This window comes from Bactrocera dorsalis, chromosome 6, assembly GCF_023373825.1.
Source record: "Bactrocera dorsalis isolate Fly_Bdor chromosome 6, ASM2337382v1, whole genome shotgun sequence".
Classification (NCBI taxonomy): Eukaryota; Metazoa; Arthropoda; class Insecta; order Diptera; family Tephritidae; genus Bactrocera; species Bactrocera dorsalis.
This window is the reverse complement of record NC_064308.1, coordinates 37,518,071-37,545,385: the sequence shown is the minus strand read 5'-3', so window position 1 is coordinate 37,545,385 and position 27,315 is coordinate 37,518,071. Positions and strand designations below refer to the sequence as shown.

General features: G+C 36.3%; 1 protein-coding gene across 1 annotated transcript in view; it reads left to right on the top strand.

Annotated features, from left to right (window-relative positions):
• The first annotated feature begins 1,484 nt into the window (after positions 1–1,484).
• LOC105227024 (uncharacterized) overlaps positions 1,485–27,315 on the top strand; it is a 227,674-nt gene continuing 201,843 nt past the window's right edge. Inside the window, exons 1-3 of the mRNA XM_049460180.1 lie at positions 1,485–1,970; positions 3,200–4,407; positions 18,523–20,914. The gene's annotated coding sequence lies outside the window, so the exon portion shown is untranslated. The remainder of the gene's footprint in view (positions 1,971–3,199; positions 4,408–18,522; positions 20,915–27,315) is intronic.

Sequence of the window (27,315 nt, the reverse complement as noted above, 5' to 3'; positions counted from 1 at the left end):
GAGCAATACTTAGATATTTTATTCGGTGATCATTTAGATTTGGTCTGACTAATAGCACTGACAGACGACAGGGTTAATCCGGATTAACTGCATTAGTGAAGAAAACTCCGTTGCTAACTCCCATTTAATCCTCAATATTTAGAAAGCTAGCTGCAATTTCGTTGAAAACATTGTTAAAAATGCACAATTTTAATCTATTGTAAATGAAAAACAAGCTGACAGGTGTTTTTCAAAATTTCAATAATAAAACAAGAAGTTTTATGTTATGATGCAGTTTTAAAAATAACGAGTTGACATATTTTTGTAATAAAATATTAAAGTGACAATCAGCTACCGTCTGTCACCTACAAATTTGGATGTGATTAAGTACGCAGTTAATCCGGATTAATGGTGCCGTCTGTCAAGGCTATAAGCGACAAATTAAGACTATAGAATGTTCAAGTCAAAAAACATAAAATCGGAGGTTATCTAAAAACTGTAGGGAAATTTAAATTAAACAATTTTTGAGGATTGAGATGGGGAGGCAAATCTATAAAAATTGTTACTAAAATTAACGCATGTGATAGAATTGGTGAAAAAGTGTTACTTAAATTATATCACAGTTGCGAGGAACACATAGCTACTAAAAAGAATTGACATGATTTTAAAGAGTTGACAATTACTTGGTCGGATAAAAATTCGTGTCCGACACGAAGCGTACAAATTACCAAGTCAAAAGCAGATTATATTTTGCTATGTCTATCCTAAAAAATAAATCTTCTATATGGTATAAAATATATATATCCGATGTATTTGAATCGGCTATGTCCAGGGATAATCTCTCTGTAAAACCCTTAAAAAACATTTTTCTCTATTCGATAAATATAAATATATCCGATGTAACATATTTGCATGGGCTTATGTCAAAAGACAGTTCAAAAGTTCAGCGGACTATGGCCCACAAAGAGCTCAATGAATCGTGTTACCTCCACGCGTCAATACATTAACAATGTTTACATAGTCAAGGACTCTCCACGTCGCCATGGGTTCGAATGAAAAAACTGGTACCTACCGAACTCCACTTACAAATAATAAATTTAAGTGCAACTTTAATTCGGACGAACGCGCCACTGTATCTTTTGCTATAGCTCCCTTGTCCAATTCTGAACAAAAGGTACAGTGCTCTGCATACACCTACAAACGGTTCAAAGTCGTAAACGACTGGAAGTTCAATTGTTAATTCCAATACTGATGCCGACGAGGCGTCGATAACACGGCGACTGTTGGTTTGGAGATACTGGTACGTTGCATTTCTGCTGCATCTTCCTCACCGATATGACTGACTTAGTCGCTGTAGCTGCGGCGTGAGCGCAAGCCGATGCTGCTTCCATCGCTGCCGCAGCTAACGCTGATGCGTTGACGGCGTCTCTAGCTAAGTTGGCTGTTTCGAACCGTTGGCAACCTTTTTGTTTAACACATAAGAATTTTTTAACTCATAATAAGCCAATTGCTGGGTTCTTCAACACACACAACATCATTTTTTCCGGCAACCGATTTTTCCTAATTATTTAACTTCAACCATACAACAACAATAAAATTATTAAAAAAAAGAAATGCATATTATAACTGAATATAATAACATAAAATAAATATCTGCAGAAAAATGGTTAATACACCAATGCAACAATACAACAATACAATAAGTAATACAAAAAAGAAAAGAGATAAATATTACAGCAATCAACAATAGTAAAGGCAAACTGATACTAACCAAATACCAAATCTGACAAATAATGCAAATTTTTCCAACAACAAGAAAACCCTTACAACAATAGAAAACTCCAAGAAATACAACAGAAATATAACGAAACCAATTCCAGTGGGTACAACAATGTCAATAAAACTGTTATAATAAAACTGCGTAACAAAAATAAAGAAAGCGTGTAATAACAGCAAAAGCCGACGACTAAATTTAAACAACATTTCTAAATGTACGTGGTAAAAACAAAACACCAACGCCAACATGTGCAATTTTACAAAAACAAAACAAGAAATAAATTTAGCCGACTCTTTCCAGTCGAACACCGGCATCATAAGACCCTTCACCTTCAACAATTGCAATTCTTTTCAATCCCATATAGAACACACACGTATACGTCGAATGTAATCTGTCTCGTATTCATACTGAAAGATAAGTGCCTAGCCCATTTGCGCCACCTTCACTACTCCAAAACTTAATACACGAAATTTGAAGCTAGAAAAATGTACATCTTCAGCCAGTTGTCAACGCTAGGGTCGGCGTGTCGCTTATTCGGAAGAGATTCTAAAAAATACAAATAATAGTGCCTTGGTATATGATAATAGTGCTTTGAATACGTAATTGCAAGCATATATGATCTACATATATCTATATATATTGCTTTAAGACGATAAATGCATTTATTGAAAGAAAGAAATCTTACCACAGCGTTCACAGTCGCGAAAAGTGTTGAATTTAATGCTGAAGAGAAATCAAAAATAAATAAACACAAAAATGCGAATATTAATTTAGTAACTTAATTTTGTACAAGTTTTTCGAGTTAACTGTATACTGAGTAACAACATAAAACATAAAATGGCAGTTGTGCTGACCTTTCTTCTTTCGAGGGTCACACCAATATATTTATAAGAAGAAATTTGATATTTTTATATAAATTAATAAATTTAAATAATTTTTAAATCCACAAATATTAATCAATATTAAAATAAAAGTCACAGTATTAATTATGCATATAATTTAATGTTATTGCCAAGAATTTAGCTTTATTGTTAAGTAAGGGTTTGCCTTTATGCTTTAAAAATTATTTTGGGTAAGTGTTTCCGGCGGCTGATTGGAAAGATTTCAAGCCGAGAGGCCTAATTTTCTATTAGCATAATCGGTCGTTATCTCTTCCAAGCTCTTCCTCGAAAAAAGAAAATTACCTTAAGAAATCAGAGTAAATATTTTTCGATTAGAATACTTTTTTGTACAATCAGACTAGAAATGTATACAAACATCTCCATATAACATTTTAATATTGTGTCTACATATTCCATTTCAATTCCTAGCTCACATGGTTTTTATTTATTCATTGGTGGCACTAAAATAGTAATGCTTCATGGCCCTGTAACTCCTTGAAATGAAACGCCTAAATAAACATACACTCACTTCGTAGCTAATAAAATTTTTCTTCTATTCCAGATAATCATAATTTAAACAAAATGCAATAGACCACTAAAAGTTTTAACAAAATTTTGCATAACCAGGCAATAGAATGCTAGTACACTCCAACCACTCTTAAGTTTTATAACACAATAGAATGAACGAACATTTTTAGTTTGAAACAAAGGAGTATCGTGAGAATATATAAGAATTTACGAAAACACATTTCGAATGCGGAAGATGTAAAGCGACGAAACAGCAAAAGTGTGAAAAGTTAAAAGAAACCGTGCAAAATTTGGCCTTAAAGAAACTAATTTCATATTGAAACTGAAATAAACAAATATTTAAATTAAAAACACACAAAAAAACGAAAAACTTAGCCTGTAGAAAAAATTAAAAAAATTAATCAAAATATCGAAACACAACATATTTTAAGAAGACTACGCGCGAAAAGCTCTAAATTTAAAGACAAAACGACAAAATCGTGGCAACGTTAGTTCAAATTATAAAATTCGTAAGAACTTAAAAGAAAAAAAACGAACAAAAACAAGCAATCGAAATAAACAACTAAAAAACTTTGGTAACGAAAAGTACAAAAAAGAAATTTTTCGCAATAAACACACACAATTGATGGAAAAATATAGAAAACGCATGCAATTCTAAGAAATACAATTTTGGTAAATGTGTATAAGGAAGAGAAAACAATTAACTGAAAGAAGTGAAACACACTTTTGTAAAATTTTAAGAATTTCGACGATTAACAAAAGCGGCGAACAGTGGCGCCAAAAAATTTTGCTGATTAAGCGTATTGTGGCTGCAAATAATGTGACTTCGGTTATCAAGTTTTTTAAATTCATATTGGGCGACATTAATATATATAAATGAGAATTAATTGAAATTACTAAATAATTCCTCTGGACTACAACGCACTAAAAAACAGAAATATTTTCACAAAGCCACGGCGCACCTTATGAAAAGTAGGCAGAGAACAAAAGAGCGCGTACTTTTCAGCATTCTATTGACAAAGGAGCAGTCTGTATAAATGAACTGAATGCATATATATATTTAAAAACAGCAGTAAATATATTCAAAACCACACTAACATTGTTTAAAAAAAATAATTGCGGAAATCTTCCGAAACGTTACGTAACATTAACAAACACTTATGTGACAAATTTTAATGAAAGCATGAAACCACAACGCTATTCGAGGGCTACCCTTAACTGCAACAAATTCCAATAAAAAACGTAAGTCTTAAGATAAAGATATTTTTTGTTACCCTAGATATAAGAACTTTTTAGATATATTTTATTTTCAGAATTCAAGAAACTTTCAATGATTTTCAATATTTCAAACTTTTCATTTCCATTTAATATTACAAAAATCTAGTAAAATAAGTAAAAACGTTAACTTTGGCCGCTTAGAAGCTATAATAACCATTACAAATAAATACAAAAGATTCCTTACAAGAACGTCCAGCATGTATGACAGCTGTAATATATGATTTAGTGATACGACCTGAGAGAGTGGCCTCAACACATGCGCCGCAAAGCAAATGGGTCTGGTAGTGAACGAGGGCAAGACGAAATATCTCCTGTCATCAAACAAACAGTTGTCGTACTCGCGACTAGGCTCCCACGTCACTGTTGACAGTCATAACTTCGAAGTTGTGCATAATTTCGTCAATCTGGGAAGTTACATTAACAGCAACAACAATGTCAGCCTCTTAATCCAACGCAGAATAACTTTTGCCAGCAGGTGCTACTATGGACTCAGTAGGCAATTGAGAAGTAAAGTCCTCTCTCGACGAACAAAAAGCAAGCTCTATAAGTCACTCATTACTCTCGCTCTGCTATATGGAGCAGAGGCATGGACGATGACAACATCTGATAAGTCGAGGTTGCGAGTTTTCGAGAGAAAGGTTCTGCGAAAGATTTATGGTCATTTGCGCGTTGGTCACGGCGAATATCGCATTCGATGGAACGATGAGTTGTATGAAATATACGACGGCATTGACATAGTTCATCGAATTAAGAGACAGCGTCTGAGCCCTTTGCGCGTTGGCCACGGCGAATATCGCATTCGATGGAACGATGAGTTGTATGAGATATACGACAACATATACATTTGTAGTTCAGCGAATTAAAAGACGACGGCTGAGCTGGCTAGGTCATGCCGTACGTATGGACGAAAACACTCCAGCTCTGAAAGTATTCGACGCAATATCCACCGGGGGGAAGCAGAGGAAAAGGAGGACCTCCACTCCGTTGTAAAGACTGGAAACGACTGGCTCGCTGTTGTTAACTCGGCTATACCGCGTATGCGCTGTCTACGCTAGTAAAGAAGAAGAAAATGTTATTTTTTCAATATCTTTTTTATTTATTGAAGCTGCTTTTTGTTTTGAAAGCGTAACAATAAGTAATAAAATCTTAAAACTATTTAAAAACTAAACACGTTCAAGCAAGTGATTGAGCTGTTTTGGTGATACATTGCTCCTCAGTACGTGGGCATATCTCTTCTTTTAAGGCGTGTTTGATTACAGGAATGTATCAAAGCATTAGCCAAAGGGTTTGGGTGATCACGGAGTTTAGATATATATTTAATTCAACTTCTTTCCTTACCATAGAAATACCAACGTCTTTATGGATATTTTCATTACGCATGTACCATGGTGAACACGTGATTGATCTAAGCATTTTTGATTGGAACCTTTGTATTATGTCTATACTAGTTGCACAGGTCGTACTCGTACCCCACAGTTGAATACCATACATCCAAATCGGCTTTATGAGCGTATTATATAAAAGCACTTTGTTGTCTAATTTGCTTTTGTCTGTATAAAAAATTTTTCCCAGAAATTTTCAGCCTGGTTTGTATACTTTTTTGCAAATTTCAAGTTCATCTGTTATTCGCTTTTGATGTATAGACCATTTGGCGTGCTACTCGTCCATGCAAACCGCTTTTGTGCAAAGTTCTCCTGATTGTACTGGCACTTACTGGTTTACCCGATGTCTCTGCTATATCTTTTGATATTTGAGCAGCGTTTGAAGCTGGATTTGTTTTTACTTCCCGTACTATTTATCGCGCTTCAGTGTCAGTAAGGCGCTTTGGTCGGCTCGGCCGTGACAAATTTTCAACAGTCTGATGTGTACCATGTTTATCAATAATTTTCTTTATTGTGCAATAATGTTTTCCAACTATTTATCCGATTTCGCGCAAAGATTTATCTTTTTTGTGCAAATCTAATATAAGTTTTTAACCGTTTCAGTGGTCGTTCGCTTGCTCATTACAAATATTGATATTTTAGCTACTTAACCTCAAAAAAAAAACATAATGATATAAAAAATATATTTTACTGCACTTAATCTCTTGAATAATAACCCTTTACAAAGGATATTTGGCGCTTCGCCGAAATAAGTATTAAAAACAAACAACGGTTGTTGCTACTGTTTACTTTTTTTTGACGCGAAAAAACGAGAGTATTTTTAGTTTATGTGAATTATTTTTGGCAGTGTTTAATTTTTGTTTATTTTTTATACTAAGTTAAGTTCTTATAATATAAGCCTTGAATTCTGTAATACAACTTTTTATTGTTGCATTAAAGACTGCGTTGTTATAAACTCTTTAATATTGATAGAACTGCTGTTTACTTATTTTTGACGCTCACAGTACCTTATCAAACGCCTGAGCCACGTCTAGAAATATATCCGAACTGTACATGCCTTTCTTATTTCGTTAGTAATTCTATTTACTTGCTCAATTTACGTGCTATGTTTTTCACGAAACCCAAATTGGTGCGTTGGTATTATATTATTTTCGTGGAGGAAAGGAGTCATCTTTGATAGTAACAATTTTTAATTTTTCAAATATCTTAGAAAGACAGTGTAGAAGACTGATTGGTCTGTATGAAGACGGCTGTGTTAAGTCTTTCCCAGCTTTGTCTATCAAGATGATCTGCGACTTTTTCCATGAATTTGGATAGTGTCCGAGATTAAGAATTGCATTGAAGAGCAAAGAGAGCACCCTTATGGCAATATTTGGTAACTCAATTAGTATTTTTGGGGTAATATTATCATGTCCTGGTGATTTTTGGGGTTAAGTTCTTTTATTATTCTAGTAACTTCAGAAGTAGAAGTTCTAATAGACACATGGGACTCGTTTTCATTTTCAGTGTTGTGTTCCTCTTCACATTTAAGCGCCTTTTTTAACTTTCGTACAGCAGATTTCAGTCGGAGCAAAGTTGAAGGGGATCGATTTAACTGCCATTCCCGCCTAGCTCGCCTTTTCTCATTTACAAGTTTATCTATTTCATTATTGGTAATCTTTTTAAAACCAACTGGTTTGTTGTTTCTTTTTGGTGTTGTCAATACAGCTGCATTAGTTATTACGTCACTAATTTCTCTTATATTTTCATCAATGTCACTTCCTGTATTTATTTTGCAATCAATATTGATGTGGGTGCTGATATACTTTCTATATTTCAACCAGTTAGTTTTATGTGATGTTAGAGAAACTTTCGATCCAAATATCATGGGCTGTTCGTATAACTTTATTAATACAGGAGAATGATCAGATGATAAGTCTGTACATGTATCAGCTGTCATAAGCGATCTATCTATATTTTTGACTACAGCAAAATCTATTAAGTCTGGTATTTTCCTTCTATCACTGGTATGTCGTATGTCGGCTTACCAGGAGATATTATATCCAGCTTATTATGCTTATTCATAATAGTGTAGTACAACTGTCGTCCTTTCGGATTAATAAGACGTGAGTCCCAATACGTGTGTATTGCGTTGTAATCTCCAGCTGCTAGAAATCTTTGACCTAGTGTTCCAAAAAAGTCTTTAAATTCGATTTCTGTAATTTTAAAACGAAGTGGACAGTATATAGCAGCAAGGTTTACGTCACAACCCCGATTTTTGAGTGAAATTGTTGTAGCTTGTAATTGCGCAGTGGCATAAGATTCTAATGCGTGGTGATTTAACCGTTTTCTAACCAACACTGCTGTTCCTCCACGTGCCTTTCCATCTGGGTGGTTTGTAACATAGAGCCTAAATCCCGGTATGAGGAAATTGTTTTTGTTCGTAAGATGAGTTTCTGACAATAGCATTACATCAATATTATTTTCATCCAAAAATTTAATATGTTCCAGTTTATGTTGGTTAACACCGTTAGCATTCCATAAACAAATGTTCAATACACTCATTTTTTACTTAAAAAAGTTTGCAACATTTGGTTTTGTGATTTGATTATCTCTTGAATCATATTTTGCATTGAAGCCATAAATTGTGTCATACATTGGGTAAGGTTGAAAATCATTGTTTCAACGCTTCCATTTGGTTGGTTTTGGGGCAATTGCATTTGTGCAATATTGGCTTTCACAACGTTTGCATAGATCCCTTGTGTAGCATTGTCTTTAGGATTAACTGGTATAGAAATATGGACGGGGATTTCAATATTTTCATTAGGAGGAATATTCAACATTTGGTTACGACGTGCTTGAATGCCCTGTGACAACTTCGATTTCAAATCTTTATATACAGGGCAAGCCCTGTAGTTAGCAGTGTGATTTCCCCCACAATTGCTGCATTTTTTATTTAAATCCTCTTTTTTTAAGAGTAAACTTTTTTCAGTGTAGGACTGAATTTTTGTTTCATCTATATTGCCCTTTTTCAAAGGCACTATATGGAAATTGTTAGTACCTACAATTTCATTTAATTTCGCAACAAGCGTAGCAGTAATACACGCTCGCGCAAATACATATATTGGAGGTGGTTTGGCATTAACGACTGTGGTGGTACCCTTCGCATCGTCGTCTGAACCATTGCTTAGTAGATTTCTGGCTTTTTACCATTTGGCGTGCCTGGTTGAAATTTTTTGGTATTGACCGCTGATTTAACTGGACTTAGTTTCCTTTTTGCGTTAATATAGCCATCAATTCCAGTCTGAACAGACGGCCCTTTTTTGCTTAGTACATTCTCACCTTGCTTTTTGTTTTCCTTTGCTGTCCGGGTGCTTGCTGGTACCTGCGTACGGTTTGCTACCTGTGCATTTGTTGTTGCCCTTTTGCTGTTCTCTGTTGCTTCTGCTGGCTGCGCTTGCTTACTTGCTCTTTCAGCTGATCGCTGCGATGATGAGTCATCGCCGTTAATTTTGTTTTTGTCAGGAGTTACTGTTGTTGGCTCGACAAAGCTAAAGTAGGCATTTAAAGAATGCCTACGGCCTTGCTGTTGAGGCTGAGTAGCACTCACTTTTGTTTGTGATTATTTTCACTTTTTTTGTTTTTACTTTTTGTTTCGTGCACAATTTGTTTATGTTTAATTATAACAACTTGTGTGCACTGTTTGCTATTTGTTATTTTCTATTTAATCACTTTTTGTTCTTTTAATTTTTGGTGGCTTGCGTTTTAATCACAGAATTCACGGAGCGAATTAAAAACACGTCTGTACACATTGAACACTGTAAAACAAGAAAATGTTGAGTATATAATTTATAGGGGCTCTGACACTTCCTTCTAGGTGTTTCAAACTTCATGGCAAATATAGTATAGCCTCATCATTGTAAAAATAGGAAACAAAATAACAGACATATTTATAATGCAAGTTTTGTTTTCAAAAAATAAGAAAATATAAAAATAAACAAATAGAGAAATGCTTTATTTCAATAAACCTTCATCTATGAACATTTCGTTTATAACTTTCCAGTTGATAATCCGCAGTAATTTTCTATCATGTTTCGATCGCATCAACTTTGCTACCTTTCTTCCATCTCTTTTAGATACTAGTAAAACCGCACTTTATGTTCTTCATGTAACTTCGTAGATTATCCTAAGATTTATCCAGATGATTTTGAAGAGAGTCTACTTGGTCCCCATATTTATTCCTAGAGTTTGAAAGATTGTCAGCATATTTTGTCCATTTTCTTCTTCATTTGGTGCTTAATGGTTACCTAAGCAAATTTCGACTATCAACACAAAACATATCCAAGCCTCAAACTCCGGAATAATAGCTTAGTAGAATCTTTGTCTTTCATTAATTCCTGTAATTCGGGACCATCACCGTTTCACCTTTCCTCATTAAGCTTCGAAAATTTCTACAAGAAACACTAAAACGATATTCTTACCGTACAACGCTTTGAAAAATTACTTCATCATTCCTAATTTGATGACGTATTAAAATTCTTAATTAATGTTTAAAAATTTACCTCTGCACCATATAGCAGGACGGGAATAATGAGTAACTTATAGAGTTTGGACTTTGTTCATCGAGAGAAGGTTTTACTTTTTAATTTCCTACTCAGTCCGAAGCAGCACCTGTTGGCAAAAGTTATTTTGCGTTGGATTTCGAGAATGGCATTTTTGTAGATGTTAATACTGGTTACAAGATAAACGAAATTATCTACGACTTTGAAGTTATGACTGGCAATAGTGAAGTGAAAGCCAATACGCGAACGCGACGACTGTTTGTTTAATGACAGGAGATACTTCGTATTTTCCTCGTTCACTAGCAAACCAATTTGTTTTTTTTCTTAACCAGTCTGGAGAAAACAGAACTAGCGACGCGGGTGTTGAGGCCAATGATATCAATATCATCGACATACACCATCAGCTGTACACTGTTTTAGAAGATTGTACCTGCTCGATTAAGTTTTGCAGCTCGAATTATTTTCTTCAGCAGAAAGTCACTGTGAAAAAAAGGTTTAAAATCGTCGAAGAGGTAATCTTTTCCAAAATTTGGCGCATAATGAATGTCTTGTTAGTTGTTGATTTTCCAGGCTTAAAGCTACACTGATAAGGTGCAATCAGTTTGTTCACGATGGGCTGTAATCTTTCGTACAATACGCTCGACAGAACAGATTGTGGGGTCTCTTTTTTTATGGATTGGGCATAGCACACTTAAATTCTAATCGTTGGGAATGCTTTCGCCTGACCATATAACACAAAAAAGCTGATGCATGCTCCTTATCAGTTCCTCTTCATCATATTTTAATAGCTCGGCCGGCAATCCATCGATCCCCGATGCTGTGTGGTTCTTCAGACGGGTAATTGCTATTCAAACTTTTTCATGGTCGGCCAATGGCACGTCTGCTACATCATCATCGATTGAGGAATCGGGTTCGACATATCCTGGTCTTATGCTTTCACTGCCATTTCACATCTGGGTGTTCTAAAAGAATATGCTCCGGTCTTGAAACCTTCTGTTAGTCACCGTATTTTTTAGTAGAATTTTCGAGAATTATCCCTGTCGGCCAGCTTGCCAAGCCTTTGTTGCTCACGCATTTCGGCCTCTGCAAATGCGTCTCGCTTTCCTCTTCAACTCTCGGTATCTATCCCATCCCGCCGGCCTGTTGGCCGATTGTAACGTTGCGAGGTAGGCAGTCTGTTTTCTTTCCGCTGCAACACCCCTCATCGTGCCAGCTGCCTGTTTGCATTTTCTGAAAACCAATGGTCTCGTTTACAGCTGTACATAAGAAGGTCGAAATGCCGTTACACAATTCCCTTATACCAAATTGATGCCGAGTGCTCTCAGACAGCAGGAGTATTAATCAAGTAGAAAAGCGTTCGACTGTCTGTTATGATTGCAGCTTCTAGACGTCGAACTTTCCTTGTGTTTGTTGGCGTGTGTATTTTGCTGCATAGAGGCGGGTGCGTATCTTGGCTGCAACAAGATAGTGGTCCGAGTCGATTTTATCAAATCATGATCGACCTGATGGCTTAACGAACCGAAGACAACTATGTAGATTGATGCACCCTTGCATTAAAGTCGCCAAGCACGATTTCGACATCGTGGCGGGGACAGCTATCACAGGTGCGCTCCAAGCACTTATAAGGTCACATCGTCCTTCTCTTCCGTCGGGGCGTGGGCGGATTGTGGTTAGACGTTTATCCCCCAGGGTGAAATCCTGTACCTATCATGATTCCCCCGCCGAATTTTCCCTCATTTATATTGTCACTGTAGTAAATGCCACAAGGGCCTTCTTGCCTAAATTCTTGTCCTATCCATCGCATTTATAGAACGGCGGTGATGTCAGGCCTTAGTCTAAAGAGAACATCAACCTGCTGGCTAGTGGCACCTTCCCAATTAAGGAACCTGACGTTCCAGTTGAATGCCCTTAAATCATAATCGTTAACACGTTAGCAGGGGTCGTCATCAAAAGGGGGTCACTTATCGGAGGCTGTTGTTTCCTATTTTCACAGGTAAGTTTTTTTGCGTGACCGGTCCCAAACCCAGTGCACAACCCTGTTGATGTGATGTTTCGCCTTCTCACTTTAGCTCGCCTTCGAACGGATTTTTTTTGGCTACCTAGAGGATACTTGGTCTAAGACCGGAAATCGTGAGCTGGATGAGAAGTTATGCATTCATTAAATATGTACTAAATATGTAATATATATACCATATGTATGTTAAAATTTGCTGACAAAACCTTAGGTTGACAATAATAGAAGAATCGTAACACAATAGTTCAGAAATAAAAATAAGTCAAGTGCTTATAAGCAACTTCTATGTTGGACATCGTTTAAAAAGTCAGATACACAAAAACTTATTTAAAATACACATCTTCTTCTTCTTCTTCTTTACTGGCGTAGACACCGCTTACGCGATTATAGCCGAGTCAACAACAGCGCGCCAGTCGTTTCTTCTCTTCGCTACGTGGCGCCAATTGGATATTCCAAGCGAAGCCAGGTCCTTCTCCACTTGGTCCTTCCAACGGAGTGGAGGTCTTCCTCTTCCTCTGCTTCCCCCGGCGGGTACAGCGTCGAATACTTTCAGAGCTGGAGTGTTTTCGTCCATTCGGACAACATGACCTAGCCAGCGTAGCCGCTGTCTTTTAATTCGCTGAACTATGTCAATGTCGCCGTATATCTCGTACAGCTCATCGTTCCATCGAATGCGATATTCGCCGTGGCCAACGCGCAAAGGACCATAAATCTTTCGCAGAACTTTTCTCTCGAAAACTCGCAACGTCGACTCATCAGATGTTGTCATCGTCCAAGCCTCTGCACCATATAACAGGACGGGTATTATGAGTGACTTATAGAGTTTGGTTTTTGTTCGTCGAGAGAGGACTTTGCTTCTCAATTGCCTACTTAGTCCGAAGTAGCACCTGTTGGCAAGAGTTATCCTGCGTTGGATTTCAAAGCTGACATTGTTGGTGGTGTTTACGCTGGTTCCAAGATAGACGAAATTATCTACAACTTCAAAGTTATGACTGTCAACAGTGACGTGAGTGCCAAGTCGCGAGTGCGACGACTGTTTGTTTGATGACAGGAGATATTTCGTCTTGCCCTCGTTCACTGCCAGACCCATTTGCGTTGCTTCCTTGTTCAGTCTGGAGAAAGCAGAACTAACGGCGCGGGTGTTGAGACCGATGATATCAATATCATCAGCATACGCCAGCAGCTGTACACTCTTATAAAAGATTGTACCTGCTCGATTAAGTTCTGCAGCTCGAACTATTTTCTCCAGCAGCAGATTGAAGAAATCGCACGATAGGGAGTCGCCTTGTCTGAAACCTCGTTTGGTGTCGAACGGCTCGGAGAGGTCCTTCCCGATCCTGACGGAGCTTTTGGTCCCGCTCAATGTCAGTTTACACAGCCGTATTAGTTTTGCGGGGATACCAAATTCAGACATTGCGGCATAAAGGCAGCTCCTTTTCGTACTGTCGAAAGCAGCTTTAAAATCGACGAAGAGGTGATGTGTGTCGATTCTCCTTTCACGGGTCTTTTCCAAGATTTGGCGCATGGTGAATATCTGGTCGGTTGTTGATTTACCAGGTCTGAAGCCACACTGATAAGGTCCAATCAGTTTGTTGACGGTGGGCTTTAATCTTTCACACAATACGCTCGATAGAACCTTATACGCGATATTAAGGAGGCTAATCCCACGGTAGTTGGCGCAGATTGTGGGGTCTCCTTTTTTATGGATTGGGCATAGCACACTTAAATTCCAATCGTTGGGCATGCTTTCGTCCGACCATATTTTACAAAGAAGCTGATGCATGCTCCTTATCAGTTCTTCGCCGCCGTGTTTGAATAGCTCGGCTGGCAATCCGTCGGCCCCCGCCGCTTTGTTGTTCTTCAGGCGGGTAATTGCTATTCGAGTTTCTTCTTGGTCGGGCAATGGAACGTCTTTTCGATCGTCATCGATTGGGGAATCGGGTTCGTCTTCTCCTGGCGTTGTGTGTTCACTGCCATTCAGCAGGCTGGAGAAGTGTTCCCTCCATAATTTAAGTATGCTCTGGGCATCGGTGACTAGATCACCTTGGGGGGTTCTACATGAGTATGCTCCGGTCTTGAAACCTTCTGTAAGCCGCCGCATCTTTTGGTAGAATTTTCGAGCATTACCCCTGTCGGCCAGCTTATCAAGCTCTTCGTACTCACGCATTTCGGCCTCTTTCTTTTTCTGTCTATAAATGCGTCTCGCTTCCCTCTTCAACTCTCGGTATCTATCCCATCCCGCACGTGTTGTGGTCGATCGTAACGTTGCGAGGTAGGCAGCCTGTTTTCTCTCCGCTGCGACACGACACTCCTCGTCGTACCAGCTGTTCTTTTGCACCTTCCGAAAACCAATGGTTTCGGTTGCAGCTGTACGTAAGGAGTTTGAAATGCCGTCCCACAGTTCCCTTATACCGAGTTGTTGACGAGTGCTCTCAGAGAGCAGGAGTGCAAGCCGAGTAGAAAATCGCTTGGCTGTCTGTTGTGATTGCAGCTTCTCGACGTCGAACCTTCCTTGTGTTTGTTGGCGTGCGTTTTTTGCTGCACAGAGGCGGGTGCGAATCTTAGCTGCAACAAGATAGTGGTCCGAGTCGATGTTAGGACCTCGGAGCGCACGCACATCTAAAACACTGGAGACGTGTCTTCCGTCTATCGCAACATGATCGATCTGGTTGGTGGTTTTTCGATCCGGAGACAGCCAGGTAGCTTGATGAATCTTCTTATGCTGGAATCTAGTACTACAGATAACCATATTTCGGGCCCCGGCGAAGTCGATCAGCCTCAACCCATTTGGAGATGTTTCCTCGTGGAGGCTGAATTTACCGACCGTAGTGCCAAAGATACCTTCTTTGCCCACCCTGGCGTTGAAGTCGCCAAGCACGATTTTGACATCGTGGCGGGGGCAGCTCTCATAAGCGAGCTCCAAGCGCTCATAAAAGTCATCTTTGGTCACATCGTCCTTCTCTTCCGTCGGGGCGTGGGCGCAAATCAGCGATATGTTGAAGAACCTCGCTTTGATGCGGATTGTGGCTAGACGTTCATTCACCGGAGTGAATGATAGTACTCGGCGACGGAGTCTCTCTCCCACCACGAATCCAACACCAAACTTGCGCTCCTTTATATGGCCACTGTAGTAAATGCCACAAGGACCTACTCGTCTTTGTCCTTGTCCCGTCCATCGCATTTCTTGGACGGCGGTGATGTCAGCCTTTATTTTCACGAGGACATCAACCAGCTGGGCAGCGGCACCTTCCCAATTAAGGGACCGGACATTCCAGGTGCATGCCCTCAATTCGTAGTCCTTATTTCGTTTTCCATGGTCGTCATCAAAAGGGGGGTCTCTCATCCGAGGCTGGTTGTTGCTATTCGCTGGGGTTGTTTTTTTACGTGGCGGGTCCCAAACCCAGCGCACAACCCTATGTAGGGGATATTTCGCCTTCTCACGTTAGCTCGCCTTCAAACGGATGTTCTTAGGCTACCCAGAGGATACTTGGTCAAAGACCGGAAGTCGTGAGCTGCTTGAGTCATATGTAAAAGAATCGTTTCTGGCCACTCCCAAGTGAATGGCGATCAGAGAACTTTCCTCACTTGCGTGAACTTCTACATATGACTCCATCACATCTTATTGATCAATTTGAATTGGAGGAATAACAATAACTTTTGAAGCAGATTATAAAATAATAATTAAAATACTTAAAAGGTAAATTTGAAAAAAAATCTTATTGCACAATTTTACGAAAAAGTAGTGAAAGAAAAAAATACAAGTGAAAAAATTAGAAAATATTTTTCTATGGTATTGGTTCTTGGAGTTTTGTAGTACTTGCGCGTAGTTTTGTTCACGGCTTTTAGAATGGCATGGTCCCAAGAATTCAAATTACCAAAGCCGAAAAATAAATTTGAGAAAATAAAGAAATTTGTCCATTTTTCTGATAAGTCGAAGCAACCATATAAAAGCGCTGATAACTATGACAAATTATACAAAATTCCTCAGCTATTATTGTTGCTCAATGAAATTTTCAACAATCTACCTCAAGATGAACACCAAAGCATTGATGTGCAGGTCATAGAATATACAGATAAGCTCAGTTGTGGATCTAAAAGAAATGGAAATATTTTACATCGGCATGGTCCGAAAAAGTCGAATGGGTAAGTGTGAATTAAAGTCTGGGTCGGATTTGAAAAAGCTTGACAGGGAATCCTATGAAATAAAATGTGAACCCCCAACTCAAAGCGATATGAAACAAGTAAGGAAGGGCTAAGTTCGGGTGTCACCGAACATTTTATACTCTCGCATAATAAAGTGATAATCGAGATTTCATTATCCGTCATTTACATATTTTTTTTATTTTGCTGTAAAATTAATTAGATTAGTAGTTCCTGGAATATGGTTTTTGGTCGATAAGTGGGCGACGCCACGCCATTTTCAATTAAAAAAAAAGCCTGGGTGCAGCTTCCTTCTGCCATTTCTTCCGTAAAATTTAGTGTTTCTGACATTTTTTGTTAGTCGGTTAAAGCACTTTTAGTGATTTTCAATATAACCTTTGTATGGGAGGTGGGCGTGGTTATAATCCAATTTCTTAAAATACGAGTATAAAACAAACATATATGTTTATGATAAACAAAGAAAAATCCCTGTATGTATATATTTTTTCTTTGCATGTATTTATATCATGGGCCCGAAACGCTTATAAGCAACTTTCAATATCTTTTTACCGAATCAAGTTAGAGAGGTGTGGTCCTGAAAGAATTAATGGAGCCTAAATCGTAAATTTTAAGTTTTTCTATGAAGTATCATATATATTAATTATCAGTGTGACGCACTAAGTTGTTTAGCTACGTTCGCCTCTCTCGACCACTAGACGATATATGTACATATCTTTACAAAATTTGGAACACCTATATCTTTCATGTGTTAAGACTTTAAAAAATATTAAATGATTAAATAGCCTACAAATACAAATACAATATTTATACAGAAAAAACTAGTCTAGAGTCAAGCACAGCATTAAGCTGCGAGTTGACCCTAACGCAATAGAAAGCACTAACATAATTTCGGTTTGAACTGTAGAAAATAGGCAGAAAAATCGAAAAGAAAATCCTGAAATTCTGCATATTGCAAGTAAACCTCGACGCATACCACACAATAACAACTACTACAAATCAAGCAGACATAGGTACAGGAAACCGAAAGAACCCACCAAAGCAACACCCAATCAATCAACCAACAATCTCTGAAAAAAATGTTGACGAGATATCTTCTCGAAACTTAACATGGAATGTTGTCTAAGGCTGAACCCACACTGGGTTAGTCAAAACAGTTTTTCTTGTCTCATATGACAACTGCCCATAGCTTCATATGTGGCAACCCACACCGAACAAAACGAAACTAAAACGCATGTTCGAGCTGTGATTTGTTTGAAGAACAAACTTCTTATGTATTGTCATACAGCCAACTCATACCAAATTCAAAAAAGCTGTCCTTGTTGCCGAACAATACATGCTGAGCTACGGCGTAACCCACACCGAATGGAACGGACAAGACAAGACAAAAAAATACTCACCGTTGTTTTTCATAGGCAAAATGTTATAAAAAATCTTTTTGCAGGAGTTATGCAAATTATAATTATTGAAAATATTCATTTCCTTCTTTTTTCGTTTTATTTCAATGCACACCAAGCGAGAAAAGAGACAAAATGTCGCATTATGCTCCGCTTGGTGTGGGTTATAGCACAAAACGTTTTTGTGTCTTATTAGTTAAAGACGTTTTTGACTAATCAGGTGTGGGCTCAGGCTTAGAGAACCCTCAAATATTTGAAGAAATTTTAAAATCGGACTACTACAAGTATATCAAACAAACAAACTGAACGAACTACCTCAATTCTTGTATGGTAGCTTCTTTAATTGTGAAGGGTACTCTAGCTTTTTACTATTTATTCAACATAAAATCCAGTTAAATCCAAAGATACTTATTTTGGCTTTCTTTCCTTAGAAATATTTACAGAAATTAAATTTTCATTTATTATTAGTTAGTTACATTTTAATCACACATTGTCTTATTATTATTACCTATTTAGACATGCTCTAAACTGCTTATTAATACTACTGTAAAAGTTACGAACTGATCTATATATACATTTTTTTTCAGACCAACATTCAACATATTTAAAATCAACATTTGTGGTTGAAAAGCGAAATACAACTTAAACAATATAAAAATTCTCCAATGAATTACTAAATAGAGCGCCCTCTGGGAATGTAACCTCAACTCTAAATATTTAAATAACGAACAATGTTAACATTCCTTGCATAATAAACGAAAAACAATAACATAAAAACCTACCAATAAAACAGGAGAAGTAAAAGTATTTTTACTTTAAAAGAATTAAACCAACGCAACATAATTATCTTAGTACCAAAAGTACATATTTGTTTTTGAAATAGTGTTTTTTTCGTTTTCCTTCGTACGTCAGTTCTTTAAAGAATATTCAGAGAACATTTTCATAAAAAAAGCATAACATACTGTAAATAGCTCGTAAATAAATACCATATTTATTTTTATAACAGATAAATCTAGTATAGAGTTAAGCACAGAATTAAGCTGCGAGTATACACTAATTCAACAGAAAACACCAACATAATTTCGGTTTGAACTGTAGAAGCTAGGGAGAGAAAATTTATAGTAAAGACAGAAATTCAGCATATTACAAAAAAGCGCCGACTTCGGGCGATTTTCGAACAACAAAAAATTAGTGCCACATCCGAAGCCCTTGAAATTTTCAAAATACCGCGTAATATAATTGAGGACAAACACACTGACACCGGCACATACAGTTTTAAATACCATTTACCATACAGCTAGCGTTTGCTAAAATTTATAAAATACAAAATAATAAACCACATAATGACAACTACCAGAAAGACATAGTTACAGGAAACAGAAAGCAACACACCAAATCAACCTATCAAATTCGAACGATTATTTGTATTGATACTGGTTTAGTTAAAGTTTTAATATTTTAAAATATAATTAGGCTAAATCACCAGACAAAGAAATTAAACTCGCAAAAACAAAAGTAGAATAACATAAATAACTGTAATTATAAATAAAAACCATATACAAACTCAATATAATAAAATAACTCATAACATACATTTTGATGACTATATTCCCGAAAGCGAGGCTGTAATTAACTTCAATTTCAAACGAAAAACTTAAGCTGCAAACTTAATTGGCATATCTGAACTTAGCACGAAACAAACACACACACTGAAGCGATGTATAAAGACTACACCTAAAAGACAAAAACAATGTAGTATAGCATTAAGGATAGGCATACAACGATTACATAAGTCACATAAATAATTTATTAAATAACAAAAGTATTAAAATAATAATATAACATTAAATACAATATAAGGATATTTATTAACCGGCCACCAAACCTATCAATATATCAAATAATTTGCGTACGAAAAAGCGCCAAAATCCAAACCACAGCAATAACAACAAAATATGAAAGAAGACTGAGACATGAAGTAAATAACTCGTGAATTATAACATATAAGAAATAGAATGTCATAAAAAATAAGTAAGCTAGAGATAAATATCAAAAGCCGCCATAATTTCGGTAATCAGAGATTATCGTGTAGTGATACAGGATGTTTGTATAGCGACAAAAAGTTTACCACACATACATATATACCAATGTAAATATATAAAGCATATTCATCAGGATGCGTATGAGTTGTGTAAAAATGTGTAAAAAGAGAGTACCACGAAGGAAACAGCAAATAATAGCAACACACTAACCAAAAATATTAAATATAAAAAATCTAACCCACAAAAATATGCCACAGATCCCTAATTTAAATTAAAAAGCAATAAATTCATATTTCAATTATTTCGAAATACCAAAAGTTAGTTCAATAAACATATAAACAAAAGTAACAAACAAAGTGAAAGAAATAAACAAACATAATCAAAGATACAAAAACTAAACAAAGGGAGTTAAATTAAAACAAAAATTGCAATTTATTTATTATTCCCAAAATGAAGACGAAGCTTCAACATTAAACTTGACATTATTTTGCGAATGGGAAACGTGGTGCCTTAGCTTCGCCTTTATTTAATGACAAAATAAACTTACATAAAAATACATGAAGCGTGCAAAATTAAGAACAATTAGGAGAAGCAGTAAATTATTAAAAGTACGAATAACTTAAAAAAAAAAAAAAACAAAGAAATAAATAACAAATCTCAGAGCCAATATGAACAGAAACTGTGAAAAAAATTACTTGCTCTAAAAATCCAATGTTAAACAAAACAAAAAGTAGCATGCACATTTTGCAAACACTAAGCGTACACATACTATATAATCAAATAATAATTATACCCAAAAAGCATATAAGGAGTGCATAAATTCTGTTAAATTTAAGTACAAACTTAAAGTAACACGGCATAAATACAAAGAGAGATTTATGCATCAGCATCAAAATCAAAGTCAAAGACGAGACTCAAGAAAATCAATTGGAAATAGGTAAATTTAGATACTAAGTGGTAGAAAATATATAGAAACTCATATATTCTTTTAATTATTAATTTACTTATACCAAAATAAGCCAAAGCATTTATATAAAACCTGCCTTCGATGGACCAACGTTGGAGAAAAACGAATCGAAATAAGTAAGAAAAGACTAAGTTCGGGTGCAACCGAACATTTTATACTCTTGCAAATTGCAGGAATCAAAGCCAGGGAAATACCTTATGATGTATAACGTCAACCAGAGGATCGGAATCTCAGCAATTTTATATATACACTAGCGGACCCAACCACGTTTTACTGTGGCTGATATATGGATAGTATGTACTACTAATACCGTCTATGTATATGATTTCTATTAGTTAGATTATAACTATTAGTAAAGAAGATATAGCATTTGGGTGAAGCAACTTCTGTTAGTTTACAAAAAAATTAATCAAAAAGCATTTCGGGTGTTAATAAAGCATTCGTTTCTGGGGGAAAAATACTTTTGAATTACTGAGCCAGTTTTAATCCATTGCACCTAGTATTTGGTTACAGTTCTATTCTACCATTCCCAATATTTAGCAATTTTTTTTAGCCTGGTTCAGGAGCACAATACCCAGGTTCTGAGCTATCTCTCCACCAGTTTTTACCGAAATAGGTTCAGCCGTTCTTGATTTATAAATGGTGTAACTAACACGAATTTCTTGTATATACATATATAGATATAGTACATACACAATAACTTATACACTGAATATACATACATATACATAAATTCGGCATAAGAGTTAGAAAAACCAAAATCATTATACAAAATCGGCCAGATGTTTGAAAACATAGTTATATGGGGGCTAGGTCCTAGGTTCGCCCATTTGTATCCATTTTAGGCACATTATGAGTAAAATACGTTCTGATATTTTCGTTGAGATAACTCAAATATTGGCCGATATATCCAGCATAAAGTCAGCACGAAGTTCGGAAATCTTTATATTAGGTATATAGGGGCTCGATCAAAAGTCAACTATAGATACCGGGGTCCACATATTTGGTACCTCGGGTCTTGAACAGTTTTGGTTGGATTTTAGCAATTTTTTGTCATAAGTTGGCATACTCTAAAGGCTAAAAGGCTTGAGTGAAATTAAAAATTAAATTAAATTAATTTTACAATCAGTTCCGCTGTTTTAGCTTTTATTTTATTGGAATAAAAAACCAACGCAAAAATTAAAAGGAAGATATTAAGAGATCACAGTAATCTACTTAAAGCACCAGAGGAATCGTATGTGTGTGAAATTTGGCTTACATTTACTTGTATGCTTGTATGTATTTACAATTATTAAAGGTTTATATCACAATATTGACAGAATAAAGGCTAAATTACGTTTATTATGCTAAATTACGTTTATTGACCTTGTAAATCCTCTAAAAAAATATCTGCATTTTTTTATATCGCATTGCTCAATCGCAAAATTGAGCGCGATTTTTCAAAAAAAGGCTTCCGTTATGACCTTCTGTGGGATAAACAAATAATTGTTAAGAATGTTATGTCTTTCCGTTTATGTACATTAGGGTGTCCGTTATTTACCAAATTTTGACGAGACGCCCCCTAAACTTTTAGTTTTTCATCTAAAAAAAATATCAGACCATAAAAAGCCCTTAATTTTCATAATAAACCTTGCCCCAAAACACGATACATTTCCCATTGAAATTACATGGGATTTTGCCACTTTCTGCGCATATTTTTTTCTGGAACTTTCTCGTTTGTTGGAATAAAAAAGTCATATTCTTGTACAGAATTGAATGCTCCATAAAAAAGTCTGGACAATTTTTCTATATTCCCACTCCTTTAAAAGTTATTCAAGGTTAAAGTTAACTTCTGGGTAATTTCTGGAATTTTCGAACTTTTACGGCAAATTGAATTTTTTTTTGTAAAATTCAAATGTTTATTCTAAAATAAACTTGCCTATAGTTTTAAAATAAAAAATAAGAAAATTTGCAAATCAACTCAAATTTAAACCAGATAGGGCAGCGTGTACCTGGATAATGGTGATGCCAAATTGTACAGTATAAATCATATAAATTAAATGATTAATCGTTAACAACATGTGATTAATTACTATTCATGTTTCAGAGTTTTTCTGCTGTAACATCAGAGAAATTATATTTTTTAGAATAAACAATTGAATTTTCCAAAAAAAATTTCAATTTGCCGTAAAAGTTCGAAAATTCCAGAAATTAGGACAACCAGTTGGTCGATCTTGAGTTATAAATAGTACAACTTACACGTCTTTCGTTCATACTACTGTGGGTAAAACATACATAGTAAGACTTTTTAAGTTAAATTTGGCGCAAAAACCCATTGATTAGAATCTTCTTTTTCTAGGTTGTTATGATTTCTGTTTCTAAGAATTGGTGCTTGATCGACGATTAAAAGTCAGAGATTATATGGGAATCGTTGAAATATCGGAAGGATCCGTACAAATCAGAGAACTGCAATGAGTAAGAACAAACAGTCGTGCTAAAAACACAATCAAATCAATTCAGTTCAGCATAGACCACATTGTTAAACAATCTGTTCTTCGGCAATCCCGATCGAGTAAACGGTATGGCTGGCTTCGGTTCCAATCGTATCATGACAGTTGCGAGAATTGTTTGAATTGACGTGAAACTTTGGGTAAACTATAAGTAAATCTACGAGTATATCTTTGGGTAAATCTATCTAATTACCAGGTCACGAAACCATTTTGAGTCAATTGTAGACATTAAACGTGAATCGGTACGTGCATTGAAGATTATTCCAGGAATTGACCTTGACAATTGTGTCCAGGATTGGAAAAATTTACAGAAGTATATTGGGGGCAAAGGTGTTGTCTTTGAGGGTGACGATCTAGATTTTGAAGAATAATTTTTATTTATTTTTTATTTATTTATTTAAAAGAGAAACAATTATAAATAATTACCTCACTTACGAGCTAAAGCACTGGCTGCCAGGGCCTTCGGCTTAAGTATACATTAAGTTCTAGGTGGTTATGACAGTATATGAGATCATGATCGTTTTAAGAAGAAGAAATAATGATATATCTATTTTTAAGATCTTAAGGGTAGTGGTTATACTTATGTATTTTTATATATTTAATTTAGAGAGTGCTACAAATTTTGCAATAAGGTTAATACTACGGTCATTTGTCGTTTTGAGATAGTCAGATGGTTTAGTGTTATTGAACAAAGAAAGTCGTATCTGTTGCAGGTCTGGGCAGTTGTCGAGGATGTGCATCACGTTAAAATCGGAGGATCCACAATGCGGGCAGTTTGGTTTGGTAGTGCCATTCAAGAGATGCGCATGTGTTGCAAGTGTGTGACCAATTCGCAGACGGGTAAATGTTGCTATATTCCTAGTAGGACAGCTAGTGCCGTAATATGGTTTCGACCCAGTAGGGTTACAGTCTTTATAATGGTGTTTGTAATCTCTCCACTCACTTGAAAAGATGATACTAATAGATTGTTTTACAAGCTTGCGTATATCTCTGTCGGTGAAGTGTTCATATATATACAGAGGCTCGCAACAGGCTGCCTTCGCTCTTCTATCTGCAGTTTCATTTCCACGAATCCCTATGTGGGCAGGTACCCACATTATTTTGATTACATTGCTATGCTGCATAATAATGTTACGGATTTTTTGGATCATTGGTATGCAATTTGATTGGTTGAAAATAGCATCGATGGCGGATTTGCTATCGGTACAAATGACCGTTTTCTTTCCATTGCGGGAGGCAAAAAGTACCGCTTCAAGTATTGCAGCTGCTTCGGCTGTGAATACCGAGCAGTACGGTGGCAGAGAATATACAGCAATGGTGGAACCTAGCTTATTTGTCACAGCAAACGCAGTACCTGTGTCGGATTTAGATCCGTCTGTATACACAACTTCCCAAGTTTTGTTGTAATGCTCTAAGGCTTTGTTATGTAGTTGTTGGTATTCGTTGTTGCTTGTAGACTGTTTGCGGTGTTGTTGTTAAGTGGTAATAAGTGATGTTGTAAGTGAAGAGTAGGATGGGGATATTGCTGTTTCAACTAAAGATGGAGTTGCGACGATGTTAAGTTGTTTCGCAATAGATAGGCAACGTGATATCGTAGATGGCTTGCGGCTTACATTAGTGTGTTTTAAAGCTGTTCTAACCTGTGTAAGCAGCAATTCGTTTCTGGCCTGAAATATCTTTGGAATGAGCATCATCGTGTTTCGTGCGGTTCTTTGCGCAATATTTGGTAGTCCAGCTTCCGGTAAAATGGCTTTTATTGGCGAAGTAGGAAAGGCTCGAATACTCCTTCTAGCTGCCGCGTGGTATGGTGGAAAAATAAGTTTGATATGGGTTTTAGCACAGTGCCCGTATATCGACAGTCCATGGTCAATCTTAGATAACAATAAGGCTTTTGTTACATTAACAATTGTGTTTGAGTGACATAAGCTATATTTAGAAGACAAAAATTTTATGATATTAAGCCTAGATAATAAGCTTAATCTAACAGACTTACAATGTTCTTTGTATGACAAAGTCTTATCAAATATTAGGCCTAGTATTTTTAAAGTATTAGTGTGTGGGATTTGGACGTTAAACATGTAAAGGGAGGGAAAGGAGCAATTGTGCTTTCTGCAGATATGAAAGCTGGAGGATTTGCTTGCTGAAATATTGGCACCAGACCTTTCTGGAATTTTATTTTTTAAGTGCGCTACGAGTATTAAGCCTTTATGGCACCTTATCATAGCCGGAGCGCCATCCGTAGCAACTGAAATAATATTTTTCAAAGGAATCTCTTTCTCATCGCAAAACTTTTCCAATATATTGAATATGGTTTCGCCTTTTGTATCGGTCTCTAAATTTCTAGCAAATAATAGTTCTTCACATATTTTCTCATCTTTAATAAACCTCACGTAAGACAACAACAATGCTTCATTAGTTGGTAAAGTGGACTCATGGAGCTGAATTGAGAATTGGCTTGTCCTCAGGTGATCAAAGGAATATTTCGGATAATATAGTTCAAAAACTCAAAACGTGCGCTACATCAGCTCGAACCTACCTACCCTACACCTTTGCGCAAATGATTATATTATGAAAGCAAATGCCCGCATACAGATTTGGCAATGGCAACAGCAATACGTCTGACAGTTAGCATTCTATAAATTTTATCCTGTCGAGATGCCCCGTTATGAAACGGAGCGACCGATTGACATGATTTTCATTTTTTCTATATTCAATAAAATAGGACAGATATATGAACTACGAGGAGAGAAATATAGAACCGAGTTTGAGTTAGTTGATGTTCACAAGTTGTTGTTGAGAGTCGAGAGCTCATGTATTCGTTGTCTAAGAGGCCTCCTAGCTTAATAAAATTACAAATAACCCCCCAGGCCTCTACACAACGCCCCTATTTTCTTTCTGGGTCTCTTACCGCCCCCCTTGACACCCGCAGCGCCCACAAGGGGGCGTTATCGCCTACTTTGGGAAACACTGATATAGAGTAAAGATAGCTGGATGTTCGAAAATACTGGTATTAGTTATATGGGGGGTAAGTCAAGTTTTCGCTAAAATTTATTTTTTGTAAGCACAAAGATACACTGTTATGAGTAAAACACGCTAGCTCATTTTCATTGAGATAACTCTCATATTGGCCGATATATGCGGTACAAAGTCATCCAGAAGTTCGAAAATCTTTATATTAGGTATATGGAGATTCAGGGAACCATTGGTCCAATTCAACCCATTTTGAACATACAGACAAACCATTGTCAGGGAAGTACTATTCCTGAATTTTAATTATAAATCTCAAACAATGACCGATATTTTCGAAAAAAAAGCCACCTATAAGTACCGGGGTCCAAATATTCGGTACCTAGTGGCTTGAACAGTTTTAGTTGGACTTGAACAATTAAGGTGGCATTCACTAAGGACATTATTTGTAAATTTTTATTTCTTTATATTAATTCCTTCTCGATTTGTGTACTGGAAACTGATCGAATCAAGAAAAATTTAAAATTGGCTGTGTGGGAAGTAGGCGGGGTTATTATCCGATTTAGCTCATTTTCACAATGTTTTATGGGAATATAAAAAAATGCTATGTACCAAATTATGTTGAAATCGATCAGTTGGGTTCCGACACATGGGATTTTAATAAAAATTGGCGGTGCCACGGCCGTCGCTCATAGGAGCATTTGGTCTCAAATACCGGACAAAATTATTTAAATGAATAAAAATGCATGACTTAATATAATAATGCAATATATTAAAATAAAACAGGTAAGGAAGACTAAGTTCGGGTGCAACCAAACGTTTTATATTGAATATATTTGAGTAGGGTGTAGCGCCGACAAGATTTGGTCTATTTTTGCTCATCCCACAAACTACAAAATGCCACATCTTCAAAAT